Raw genomic sequence first — 14,468 nt, 5'->3', positions numbered from 1 at the left:
TAGTTACCACAAACAATTGAATTGGTGCCCTTAATACAAAAAAAAGAGTCGAGACTCAGAAGGTACAAATTGTTTTTTTCAATAAAGGTTTCAATACAGGTTGGACTAGGTTTGTTTTCTTAAATCAAGAGCGTCCTAAAAATGAAAATCTAGGTAAACCTTGGCTTATCGGTGATACTTGGTAATTCGCTGATACCTACTACTTTATTATCTTATACAGATATCTCACACACACACACACACACACACACACACACACACACACACACACACACACACACACACACACACACACACATACAAACATCACGCCTGTATTCCCACTGTATTATTTTAATGGGGTAGGCAGAGCACACGAAACCGAAGGTTGCTAGCCTGTCGCCTACGGTATACCTTAACCTATATCTTTTGTTTCCTCTTACGACATCCACGGAAGAAATGGACACAGATATCTCACTATGAGGAAATGCAAGCTATAAAATCGATGGCAGCGTCAGTTTTGATGCTTCCAATCGGGCTGGCAGCGATTTAATTGCTTGCATTTCAATATTGTGAGCTCAACGTAAGATAATAATGCAGTATCACCGAATTACTAAGCACCACCGATAAGCCAAGGTTTGCCCTAAAGCGAATTTAAATGAAATCTATTATAAAAACTCACTTGTTTCCCAACAATACGATTAAACTACTAAAATAAATCCGCAATTACTTCACTGAATAGACCGGACGCTTCGGCCAGAGATGCGCCTGCGCATCGAATGACATGCGCGCTGATAGCGGTGTCGTGTTGCAGTCAAACCACCATTGTGCCCCGAGACATTTAGTTCCGGTGCTTATATTCCGTGAATTTATTTATGTTTTGACGGTGCCTGAAGTTCTTGGTATGACAATAGGACAAAAATGACCTTAGTGTTTAATTTTAGTTAGTTCTAATCATTATGTTACTATAGTAGATTGTACACACACACACACACACACACAAACATCACGCCTGTATTCCCAAATGGGGTAATAGGCAGAGCACACGAAACGTTACCGCTTCGGAGCCACTTTTAGCAATTTTAGGTTTTAAGTTTGACAAAAACGGTACAATAGTGACAGGTTGCTAGCCTGTCGCCTACGGTATACCTTAACCTATATCCTTAGTCACCTCTTACGACACAAGTAGACACTTATCAGTTAAATTACCACATTATTATATTATTATAATTGCCATAGGCCGCTGCCAACTAAAGCAACTGGAGGTGGACCGGCCCATGTCCAATGTAGGACGTCCAACGGCTGATATGATGATGATGATAAAAATAAATTACTCAGTGAATACTTAATTATAGAAAGCGTTTTACGTTTTGTCAACCATATAATAGGATTACCGAAGAAGAAACCGTTGTGAGAGAATGACTAACGTTTTGCTCTACAAGAATTTCTGGCACTTACGTTTCATTTCACGGTGGGTTTATTGCCGAACGTGACGCAGGGTAAGAGTGCCAATTGTGGCATCATTACGCGCAAACGCTGACCGCCGCGCTTCCGATCCACTGCATATACGCCCTTTGATATGACGCTTTGAAAAGTATGACGCTACATAATAGGACTCATTATTTTGGCTACTAGCGCGTCGCTATCTTTAACACGTTGTTTTAAGAGACCTTCATATGTAGCCAAAACTAAATAACTCGTTTTATTATTTTATTAGCTGCGATCAAAATCACCCTTTCCGTTTCAAACCGATATGGGCACATTTAAAGGGATTTGCCGAAATTCAATAAGTTCACATGTCTAAGTAAACTTGAAAGGGGTGCGCGCATTGTTCAATTAGACATATGGTAACACTATCTAACCACCGTTTCCGAAATTTCGATATCTCAATAAAAATCTTCAAAACAGAAAAAAAAAACTGTGAATTCTCAATCGAACATCCCGTGTCAAAGTGCAATAAAAGGTTGCGTTCGAATAAACCCTAATTTTGGTTTAGGCGTGACCCCCGTCAACAATTTTTTTTAGAAATCTACGTTTTTTAGCGAAAACACGGATGGTAACGGCAATTTTGACAAAGAAAGATGTCAGTGTATTCATACTTTAAAATGAAAACTTGATTGGCGACTTTTTTTTCAAACGCAGTCGTCACGAAATCTCTTGAAATGCATCTCTTTTTGTGCGTAGTTCCGTTTGTTATTAAAACTTCTTTTTATTCATTTATCACTTGAGACTTTTTCTCACAGGTCTTAAAAATATCCACAGCAGCTAAGTAATTTTTGCAATGAATTTAATCAAAAAGATACCATACAAATATTAATTTTGGTAAATGATCATGTTTATTCAGAAGTTCACAGAGAAAAGAAAATAACTCGCTCATCTAACTGATGAATATGGTATGAGATAAACTCGTTTGCAACAATGCGACTTGGATCTGTCAGTCAAGTTATGAATTAACGGATCGATTTATAATTATTTTCACAAGGGACAACTGTCAAAGTTGATGTGAAATTGAGGCGTTCGTAATGGATCCCAATAATTATGATCGCAATATTTAAATTTTTTCGATATGAATTAAACAAACGCGTGTATATACCTACTGGTTAGGTTTAAATTTGTTTTGGAACTGACAAAGGGGAATTGGTTGTGAATGTTTGATGTGGTTTTGTTGATTTTTCATTGCGAAGCGTTGGCGCTCGAATAATTTGTTTGTAACATTTGCTCGTCCGGGACATTGAATATGCGTGGACCGATTTCTGATTATTAAATTTACTCACTGTTGGTCTTTGTACGAATCAAATTTTATTTGTTCTATATAAAAATCATTTTGTTGCTACAACACGTGAATAATCAACATGCCTATTATTTCTATATCCCTTAAATTAACCAATGAAATGTTACTAACATATCTTTATTTTTGAAAGTAAATCAAGAGAGTGTAATCAAGAGTGTTAATTTTAAGCCCGCGCCATCGGTCACAGTAGGATTGAATCCGTTGCATTACTGTCAAAATATCTGTCATATTCGCGTGACATCCTTTCAGTCCTGGTCACCCCCTTCATGGAAGGATTAGTGGAACGCAGCCCCATTACATCTTCATTACGGTAGGCGGCTGACATGCCCCGAGCATTGTGTTAGTTACAATAAAAAATATTATTGTTATTATATTTATTGCCACCGTTGATAATATTTATACAATCCGGGCATGATCTCCGCTTACGATCGCACAGATGCGACGCGGTATTGTCATAGCCGTGAACACTGGCGGACAACTCACACCGCGTGCATGTTGTAGGTTAGGTGTATTAAGAGTATTATAATTTTTCAAAATTTTTACGTTTTTATCATTTCACAAACACATCATTTGCCTACTTGATATAATGTATTAATTTTATGAAAATGTTTGGCAAAATATGATGATTTGAGTATTAACTAAGTAGTTAAAATTAACTGAGTACCTACCTATCTACTTGTCCGCTACCAAACACTGATTGGTAGAATGACTGGATCAATTCATCATGATTTTACAACTATTGGACTAAAACTTTTAATTGATAGGATTTTATAGTACTCTAATAAACAAACCCACGCGTCAACATAATCGTAACACTTGCAAAATTAAACCTGGAACTAAATACTTAACATCTTTCCAATAATTTACTCTAATCTAATCACTAATGACATAAAATTATTCAAAAAGTAAATATCTGCTACGTGAATTTCTACAAGTGTGTGTGTATTATTAAATTTGGTCGTAGATTGCCTCAAAAATATTTGTGCCGTATCATTGTGTGACAGTTCATGTCACATTGACACCTGGGCCATCTGACACTCGCTGATCGTATTGAGTAAATATATTTAATCAAACAGAAGCCGTTTATTAAAAAAAAACATTTGATCTAACTGTTCTGATTTCAAGCTCGATATTACTTAACTATTGATAGTTATTTAAATAAATTTCAATGAACCCTAGTTAAAAATATTAAGGACGTGATAACTTAGGGAACATAGTTACATGGAACACAAATTTTCTCGTAAATAAATTAAATACAAAACTGGAAACTAAAACGACTGACTTAAAAATCATCGATACCTCTTGAAAAGTAAAGAAGATTCGAGTTAATGAAGTACAGTCGAGTTCCTAAACTTGTGAGCAAAAATTTTAACAAAAATATCTAAACACGCTTCTACGCCGTTAACAATAGAGTCGTGTACAGATATTTTTGATCAAATTTTTGCTCACAAGTTTATGAACTCGACTGTACCTATGCATTCCATCTCTTAAAAAATGTTTTTTATGGTACATAGATGCGTCATATGTCGTCATTTGACAATTCGATATATCTTTGTCTACAAATGAAAGTTTAAACATTTCATGTCTTCCGAAATAAAAAAAGCTTCCAATTTTCTTATTTTTATTAAGATTATAAGAATAGTTAAATTACTATAACACTTCTATCCAAAAATATAATTCTCTATGCGTATAAGTAACAGATAACTTCCTATTCTATAATCGTACATTTTACACATTAATTAAAAAAACACCTTCCTCAAAACTCCAAAGGGGAGCTTCGCCCTCGTCGAGTAAGTGGCGTTCGTAAACATTTTCTGTTATTATTAACAAGTAGACACTTATCAGTTAATCTTACACTGTTACACAATAGCAGCTAATCTCCGAGCGTGATAGAAATTTATCTTCGCTGCCGCGTCATTGTCACTCGGCCCCGGCCTCCCCTCGATACGCCTGTTTGAGAAATATGCTCAATATTTAGGGTGCATTCGGGAATTAGTCGCAAAATGATTTTAGTGGTTTATTTTTGATACGCAGCCATTTATCTTGCAGCTCGTTTTCAATTAAAGTGTAAAATATGTCGATGTCAATTTGTTTTACGCACTTTTTTACTGCCAGACGTATCACTTGCTTTAGGCCACTGCTCTCTTTTGTTTTTATTCTGTTAGTTTACAAAACAACAATGACGGCCACGATATTTGAAATTACTAATTTTGGCTCAAGTTTATAAATGTATAGATTCAAATCTTCTTCTTCTTTTTAATCCGTAAAAATATAATGTTGTAGTTTCCCAAGTGTTTTTGATTATTTAATGATAATACTATATTCAATAAAAAAAAAACAATTACATAGAAGACTATTTTATTATTATTAATATAGTTTATCAGATTCTTTCTCGCAAAAAAAATCGAAAAATAGGAAACGGAATTTAATATTCTTTATTAGCGGCATTTGAAATAACATTTAACTGTTTCACTTTTCAAACCTTCCGTCATTATCTTCTTATTCCCCGTGCACGTTTATCTATCCGAATAACAGTAGTTCTTTATTAAGTACAGTATCTAACGAGGCATGCATTGATATCCAGCAATAGGTAAAGTCAAGGCGGGCACGTACCCACACTAACATCTCATTGCAAAGTTTGTTCACGACTCTTCGCGGCTACTTATTTCCGCCAATATTTTTCCCAACAAATTCGCGTTCGCAAAAACAGTGCGGCATGCACAGTGCGGCAATATTTCATCTGAGCTGGCCAGAACAATAATAGCCAGTGGACTCGAAGCCACGGCACGTTCTCACCACAATGTTACGATCTTACCACTGTAACTGGACCCTTCCCGCCTCCCTCGAAACTAGAAAGGTGGAACTCTTAAGACCAACTCCGGTGTGTTCAAGGGCTCGGATTACAGTGGTCAGTTGTACACCATCGCCAGCATCCGTGTAGACAAAATAACGAAATACTTCGAAAGCAACGCGATACGTGTACCTAACGTCAGTTATTGGGTTAGGTTAAGCGTTGTTTATACTGAAACTCGGCAGAGGCGATTGTTGATGCGTCTACTGCCAAGTCGCTAACTTTAACAATTGTTGTTATTTTAAACTGAACATACGTTTGAGTCCGTTTCGACGGCGCTGAGATAAAATTACAATACCAACTTTCATCATGCGTTGGCCTAATATTTGGGCACTTCCTGTAAATTATAAAGGAAATTATAGCCCGGTATTTTTTTTCTGTACACTCTTAATTTTTACGTTTTAGGTCTATCTAATTTTGAACATGAAACTACCGTGAGACTCATATTAAATATATTGACCCGGATAACTCACGTCTTAAATCGAGTTTAGCTTGACATGCCGAAGGATAAGGAGCCCCTGAGTGGTCCCGGGGTATATATGATTCCCTGTGCCTGTGGCAAAAGCTATATTGGATAGACTGGACGAAATGTTTCCACAAGGGTATCGGAGCACATACGCAGTATGAGGAAACAGGACGACAAGGGGTCTGCTGTGGCCGAGCACTCAATGGACTCGGATTCGACGCACTATATCAGATTTGATAAGGTATCTGTACTTGCGAGAGAGAAATTTTTCATTCCGCGGAAAGTGCGTGAAGCTATCGAGATTAGTCGTCGGCCGAATTTCAACCAGGATAGTGGTTGGACGGTACCTCCGAGTTGGAAAACGGTGTTAAATACTCGTGCTGCGTCATCGGTGTGTGTGAACGTACCTTTACAGAGCGATGTTGTTAGTGTTGTGTGCTACCCTACATTTGACAGTTGTAATGATGATGAAAACGTGGGTAGTTGTGTGCCGGTGTCAGTTTCGTCGGGTAGTCGCGCGAGCAGAGCGGCGGCGCGCAGTGCGCGTGTTGCAGCAGCCGCTGAGTCGCGTTGCCGAAGACAAGTCGAGCTAAACTCGATTTAAGACGTGAGTTATCCGGGTCAATATATTTAATATTAGGTCTATCTAAGTGAACAACGTGTGCCATTGTTTTTTTTTAAATAGGATCGACTTATATAAATCTATACCACTGTTTACCTGTACCAATGTTTCTTTTTGGTATCTAATATTCCATCATCATTTTTAGCTAAAGAATAATTTACAGAAGTAGATTAGAATTTTCAATACATAAATCCCGATCTCGTGAGAATATGGGAGTAACAGTGGAGGTACGTACTATATATTTTATCTAAATCCGAGCTGCCGTTTTAGTGTAGAGTACTTAAAACTTTTCTGTTACTTTTTTACGTTTTTACATTCGCTTTTATAACATTAGTTAGACTAACACATTCTCCCACGAGCTGAAACACACACGAATGTTCTACTTAAACTCGACACCAATATCTCGCACGATACCAATCACTCCGAACGAACCGAGTAATCCCGCAATTGTCACGGCGACATCGCGGTGTCTTTGTAGTGTCGCTACTATGCCATACTATGCGTTTTTTTAGCGTGTAATCTGTCGGCTAATCCATTTTAACGCGGCCAGATGTGAGCCTGATTCCCGGGCGACACGGTGTATCTGCGATTCAGGATGTGGAGCTAGAAAACAATAATCGTAGAAAAATTAAATAGATATGGGCCACATGGGTAATTGCAGGCTTTGTTTTAGTGTCGTTTTGACAACCTGTCTTGTGTAGTAATTAGCGTTCGACAACGACATATTTATGTACGTTGCTTGAGTTGCTACTAAATCTACTTTCTTGCATTCATTGTTGAATGTATGTTTTTTTAACAATGTTTGTACTGTCATCTAATTTACAAATGGCTACCAAATTTCAAGTCATTCCGGCTAATGGAAGTCAGTGAAATTTGGCTTGCGACATTTGTCCCAAACATACCTAAGTACTTACCATCAGATGAAGTTATACAAAAGCTTACAATAATTGAGTGGAGGAATTCTATATTAATAGTTGCAAATTCTGATCAGTGTGAAGATGAAAGTAAAACCGAACGAAACAGAACAGAACATACACAATTGCACTTATAATATCAGTATCAGAGACAACAAAAATACAAATGGTAGCCGAAGATTATTCATCGCTCACCGAACAATCGAGTGATGTGTTTTGTTCCAATCAATGGGGTGCCGTTAATACTGGATCAATGGGACAGCGCATTCTGACACCCACTGATTGTGCACCTTAAACAAACATGTTTTTTATCCCACGACATACAAAATAACTTTTATTCTACTACAGTAAGGTTTAATTTGAAGCTAGTTTGTGTTACTGAATTGTATTAATCTTGTGGTCGGTCGCATTTTTTGCGCAATGATAGCACCAGTTCGTGGATATTTCGCGTCGCCAGGAATTAGATCGTTTTGTCTCCATTTAATGGTCAAAACGTGACCGAAGAACGAAGTCAAAATTTCTCGATAATTTGTTCAGGATGCAGTGACAATGATGAACAGTGAAATCCTATACGGGTGTGGATAATTTATGGGGAATACATTAAAAGCGGCGACTTTTAAAGGTTGCTTAAAAATTCAGTAATCTGAATTAATTGAAATGTGTGCCGCTGTCTCGTGAGTTTGATAGTTTCGTGTCAAATATCAATGGCTACCGGGAAATAACAGAGCCACCTTATTGACGGCTGTAAATTTATTTATTGCTAATTGTTTTCCTAAGTAAACAGTCGTCTGATATAAACACAGCGGAAAAACGTAAAACAAACGAGTTAATCCTTACCCTTAATATGTATACAAGTGGTTCTAATCTCTACTGTCAGTAAACGAAGACAAATGAATCCGCTAAGAGCCGAACGGAAAAAGTAGCGATATAAAATCTTAGCCGGGGGTTCACCGGACACTCCCGGAAGCAATGTTTCCCCGGAACTGATACCGAAGACAAGTCCCGGAAACGTCCACCACCAGACACGCTGAAATGTGATACAGAAGAAACGGAAAAAAAGCCATTTTCCCTTCTATTTTTCCGTCGGGCTCGAGTTTAATCCAACAACCGTTTTGTTAACTGATTTGTAGAGTTAGGATTTTGGCAGAATGTTTTATTACAATGTTGATCTGCTTTATATTTCCTTGAGTGAGAATATTTTTCTATTTAAAATAAATGTCACGGCTCTAAAATAAAGCTTTAAAGAAAGTGAATAAGGAACACTATGTAAAGAAGAATGTCTACTTACCTACTTTTTAATACCTACCTAACTGCTAATCAACCCAAAACACTCTGACAGCACCGAATCCAGCCCTATCCTATATACATTTACATTAAGGTATGTTCCAATCCCGCGCAGGTGCGGTACATAAGCGCGCACAAATTGTTATCTTGTGAAACGAGTCGTGTGATTCGCGCAACGACGCGTGCCCGCAACCGCAAAGCTCTTCAGTTTGAGCCAGTGCTGGGGACGATGTCGATTGTCGATGAAATTATATAGTGCAGATTTAATCTTCGTCCGCATCTGCACTTACTCTTAACATCTGGTGAGATAGACACTCGCTGGTCAGTTTTAACTACGAAAAACAATGTCGATTAAATAAAGAAATGATTTTAATTAGGTTTAAGTTAGTGTTAGTTTGTTTGATTTAAAGTTGCTGGGAGGGTTAACGCAAATTGCGGATAAGGTAGGCCGATCCCAAGTAGATATGGGATAAGGTCTGGTCTGGGAGCCCGGATGATGATGATGATGATGATGGGGTTAATGCAAATTAAGGAATTTATGGCAAGGAAGAATAAGTTTTGTTTTAAGTACTTGATTAGATTCTTTACTATTATATTTCCTTATCAATTCGGTAAAGTAAGATATCCATTTACCACTGTTTTAATGATTTCCATTAGTAATCATAATGGAGAATGGATGAAAAATTTAGAAGCGCTTGAAACTTTTTATATCAATAAGAATAACCTTTCTAATGAACAGAAAAAATATCAGATTTTTAAGTAACATTAATTAATAAAAAAAATGAAAGGGTTTTCTTTACCGCCAAATTAGATAGTCCGGTCGGTTACGGGTTATTCCATAGCTTGTAATACTAGTTTCATTTCTAATTCAAATAAGTACAAATACAAATAATTTATTTGTCAAACATAGTTCAGTTACAGTGACTGTCACAGAACGCGTCACTGTAAGCAGTGAAAGAAACTGGTTACTAAAATCACTGGTTATAGTAACCAGTGACATGATTCTTGTCACCAGTTTCGTTTCGTTTTGCTCAAATCACGTATCGACCCACACCTAGAAAGCGCTCAACGTTTTTATCGTCAACAATGTAACATCACTAAAATTTATGAAATGTAATTTTCTGGCGCGAACGACTCACGAACATTTGTAGCTTTTCCGAGTATTCCGAGAAATTGCGATCTGCGGCGCAAAATATGAGATCTACCCTCAGTTCGTTTAAATTACTACCGCACATTTTACAAAATATTCTGCAGTGCTCATTCTTTGTATACTTCATCTGTGGGTATATAAATGGCGATAATTTATGATTTTAATGCAACTTGCTCACAGAGTTGTTTGTAGACTGGAGCAACCACGAGTAATTAGGGAAATGTATGTGCAGGCAGACATTTGCAAAATGAGGTCATGCCAAATTAGAACAATAGCTACGTAATGCAAATTACTTTGTGTTGAATCATGTGAGGACTATAAACAATGATTAGTTACAAGTATTTTAGAAAGTATTTTGTATTTGACTACAAAATTTTATTTAGTTTCACCTGTCCCGGTGTCTATTAGTCTGTAGGTAAATGTTGTTAGTAGAATTTGATCTACATTAAGATGTTAGATTGACTAGAAAAAAATTGTTTTAATTTATATTAATTTTTAATTTTTATTGTAATGTCCCATCTAATAAATAACTAAGTATTTAAGAAAGCTTACTATAACAAGTATTAACACTTGTTCACATTTACGTGTTCAATTTTTACAATTTTCATCTTCAAAACAAACGTTACTGTGAAACTCTTTCATTTTCCAAGTGCTATCAGCAATCTATTCCTGTCCAGCGGCATATGCTCAATAATTGCCGAGGGAGCGGTACTCATAACGACTAGTACGGCAGTAACGGAGCAAGTGTCGCGGCATCCTTGACCGGGCACATCGATGACTGATGGCCGCCATGTGCCGCGGGCACTCGGCAACTCATCGCCCGTGCCTTAAGCTAGGGCTGCCAAAAAAAATAGTTGTTTGTCAAAAATATCCGTAAAAGTGGTTATTTTTAACTAAACTACTTATCAGAATGTGAAATGTATTGTGGTATGGTCGATCCAAAATTGAGAAAAAAATTGTAGACCTGTAAAGTCTACAGCAAAGTTGCATATAAATTCTATTATTGTCTACTTAGAACTTTCTAGAAAAATATCAAAAGTCAAAAAAGAACGCACACGAATAATTGTATAATTATATACTTAAAAAAATAATGTGCGACAACGTTTTCATTTGAGTTTTCATTAGTTAGGCGTTTTGGCTGATTTTTTTTTCTCTTCACATTGATAAAGAAAGTTGGCGGGTTTTTTTTAATACTTTTTAGACAAATACCTATGTATATTTCTATTAAAATTTTCATTACGTTATAAGTTTTTGATAAGTATAGTAGAGCCGGTTGATAGCTCCTAAAGATTTGGCGATGATTACTCATCAGGACAGTCACACGGATCATAGTAAAATAAAATTAATTTGATATCTATTTCACATCACTACAATAAAAAACAAGCCGCAAATCGCGTGTCGACACCCCTACCCAAGATAAGGGTAGCTCTAAGATAATTATCTTTTTTACGCAACGCACCCGCTTCAGTTTTAATAACGCGATAAATGCTGCGGAAGGCTTGTCGCTGACGCGGAAGGAGGGTTTCCGAACTCCGCTTTGATTAATACCTCACTTGTGTAGTCCCATCTTAAACACACGTGCAGAGAAACGCAACTCTAACACGCTGAGTGTAAGACTTCGACTTTTAGGGCCCTTTTACACGACGTTTTCTGCGCGCTTTCATCGCGTTTTGGCAGGATTTTACACGTTTTTTGTCGATGAAACGCGCTGTAAGCGTACGTTTTTATCGATACAAACGCGATACTAACTCTTGCGTTCGTAAAACGTGGCGTTTTTATCGACACAAACGCAAGGATCATATGTAAGGTTAAAACGTGCTGGCTTCCTTGCGTGTGTATCGATACAAACGAGCGTAAAAAACGTCGTGTGGAAGGGCTCTTAGACAGAACATCTATCGTAATCCACTTGCGCAACAGATGCATTTTATTCCTCATGTAATTTTCTTCCCATTTTTCCCCGACATGATAAAGTGATTGTGTTTTTAATTTTACGACGAATTAGGCAATGATAGACGGCGTTTCTTCCAGACAAGTGCTTGTTTATGACGAGATGTTAGGGATAGGGGCGTCGCAAGGGGTCGCGACTTGCAATTTTTGATTGTTTTAACGTGCTGGTTGTAAATTTAGTACACCGGGTGTGGGCGAAGCTTTGTTTAATAAACATTTTATCTTTAGGAATTATTTTTGTAAGAACTTTTACTGTTTATGATGATAAGATAAATCAATTATAATCTTTATTTCAAACGTCAAAATATAACTTCACATATGTACATCATTTTTGTAACATAGGTATTTATAAATAGGTAGGTAGATAACAATTAACAGCACGTAACTACACACTACACTGTTGTATATTTACAAACATCCTCAGTCTAGAGTGATGTATTTTTTAATCTGTTTCTTCGTAATCCATGTTGTGTAATCCAAACTATTATTTAGCGTCCTAATGACGACTACATGGCCTAGTAGTTAGAGAACCGGACTACGAAGCTTGAGGTCCCGGGTTCGATTCCCGTGTCGGGTCAGATATTTATTAGTACCCATAACACAAGCTTTGATAAGCTTACTTTGGGACTAGGACAATGAGGGTATCGTTTTTTGTCTCACTAGATGGCGCACTGTTGCGTGAGGTTTTTAAGAATGGCTTTTAAAGTCTGTTATTACGGGGGTGAAAACAAAATTTAGATTAAAATCATATTCAATACACCTTAAAACCGTACCATAAAAATATCGAGCATGCCACAGTGTTGCATAGTCCCCGTTTTGTTCAGAAAAAAAGGAGGACAAAGGTTTCCGAAAGACAAAACTGTCTCAAAACACAGACATCCATTGCCCCGGAACGCATATTTGCCATATTTAATTTCAGATATTGCAAAATATTCATAAAATTATTCTAATTATAAATAAACCCTCGTAGCTCACCCAAAAACTATAAGATTTGACATTTCGGAGACCTCACGCTACACTAGCGCCTCTAGTGGCGAATTCATACGCGATAGACCTCATTGGTGTGAATTGTCCCGTGATATTTATTTATTTTATGTAATGAATAAACTGTGTTGCATAATAAGTAATAAGTACTTTTTGTCCAATTTGAGCTTCTAACAAATTTTTTTAGGGCTCAATGTCTAGCACCCGAGCACTCGCGATCGCATTCATTATTTCTTTCTAACCCCACGCCGCGTGACAAAAAGAAGCGATGAGAACTATTGTGATTCCGAGTGCGTTAGACAACACGGCCTATGAACGGCGGTACGGCGGTATACCTAGTGCCATCCACGAAGACGCGTGATTTTGTCAAAATGAGACATATATCATTGTAATAAGAACCACGGCACGCGTCATCGTGAATGACTCTACCTATACGGCGGTACGTACTAGTGGTTTGACCTATCAAGCAGAGATCGTGGGTTCAAAACCTCTGAGTTTTTCCAAATTCATGTGCGGAATTACATTTGAAATTTACCACGAGCTATGCGGTATCGTGAGGAAACCTGCACAAACCTGCGAAGCAATTCAATGGTGCGGCACTGGGCTCGCGTGGGAACTATGCCCAAGCCCTCTTGTTCTGAGAGGAGGCCTGTTGGGACCTGATACGGCGGTACGAAGATTATTATTATCTAGCCTGGATTTTCCACTGCTACAATGCAATGCAATGATCCCACTGCTGGGCAAAGACCTCCCTTCATGTCCGAAGATATAAAATTTTAATACCAACAATCGATAAGCCACTCCCTTGGCCATCGAAGCAATAGATCAAGCCTAAAAACCCTAATTTAACGACGGCAAACATGATCGACTCAACCCTCCCATCTTCAACTGGCTATTACTCGTTATGACTCAATCGAATGTACACAGGGAAGTGTCTAGTAAATTGTAGGCTACGGGTTTTCAACTGGAAAATGAAGTGGAAGACGGCTATTTGTTTGGTAATCATCCAATATATTGATGGTTATCAAACATGTGTTTAAAACTGTAAAAAAACATATCGTTGTTATTATAATATTACCTAAAGGGTGTTTTGTTATTAATGATAATAGTTTAGTTTGCAAGACACTTAAGTATTATTGGCAAGTATTGGCACAGATTATAATTAAAAATAGGTAAAAAACTTGAAAAAGACCCTTGCGGGATTGCCTATACAAATACGTTATTATATAAGTATACGTAGTTGAGGTCATGTAAGATAGTGGGATTTTGACATTTACTCATTGATTTCATTAATTCTCCTTTTACGCAATCAGCTCTTCATGTAGTTGTGTGTAATCATTCACTTCAACTCTCGTGGCGCACAGACAAACAAGCAGTGACAAAGAGTGAATTTTCTCAAGTTTATCGTCCTTGGTAACGATTTATAGACTTTTAAAATGAATTAAACTTTGCACTATGCTTTAAGTTTTTTTGTCATTGC

General features: G+C 37.2%; 1 protein-coding gene across 7 annotated transcripts in view; it reads left to right on the top strand.

The window, feature by feature from the left end:
• LOC141441291 (transcription factor hamlet-like) overlaps positions 1–14,468 on the top strand; it is a 165,330-nt gene that overhangs the window by 121,539 nt on the left and 29,323 nt on the right. The window lies entirely within an intron of this gene.

Source organism: Choristoneura fumiferana, chromosome 23 (assembly GCF_025370935.1).
Source record: "Choristoneura fumiferana chromosome 23, NRCan_CFum_1, whole genome shotgun sequence".
Taxonomy (NCBI): Eukaryota; Metazoa; Arthropoda; class Insecta; order Lepidoptera; family Tortricidae; genus Choristoneura; species Choristoneura fumiferana.
Note: the sequence above shows the minus strand (reverse complement) of the source record. Positions and strands in the feature narration are given on the sequence as shown.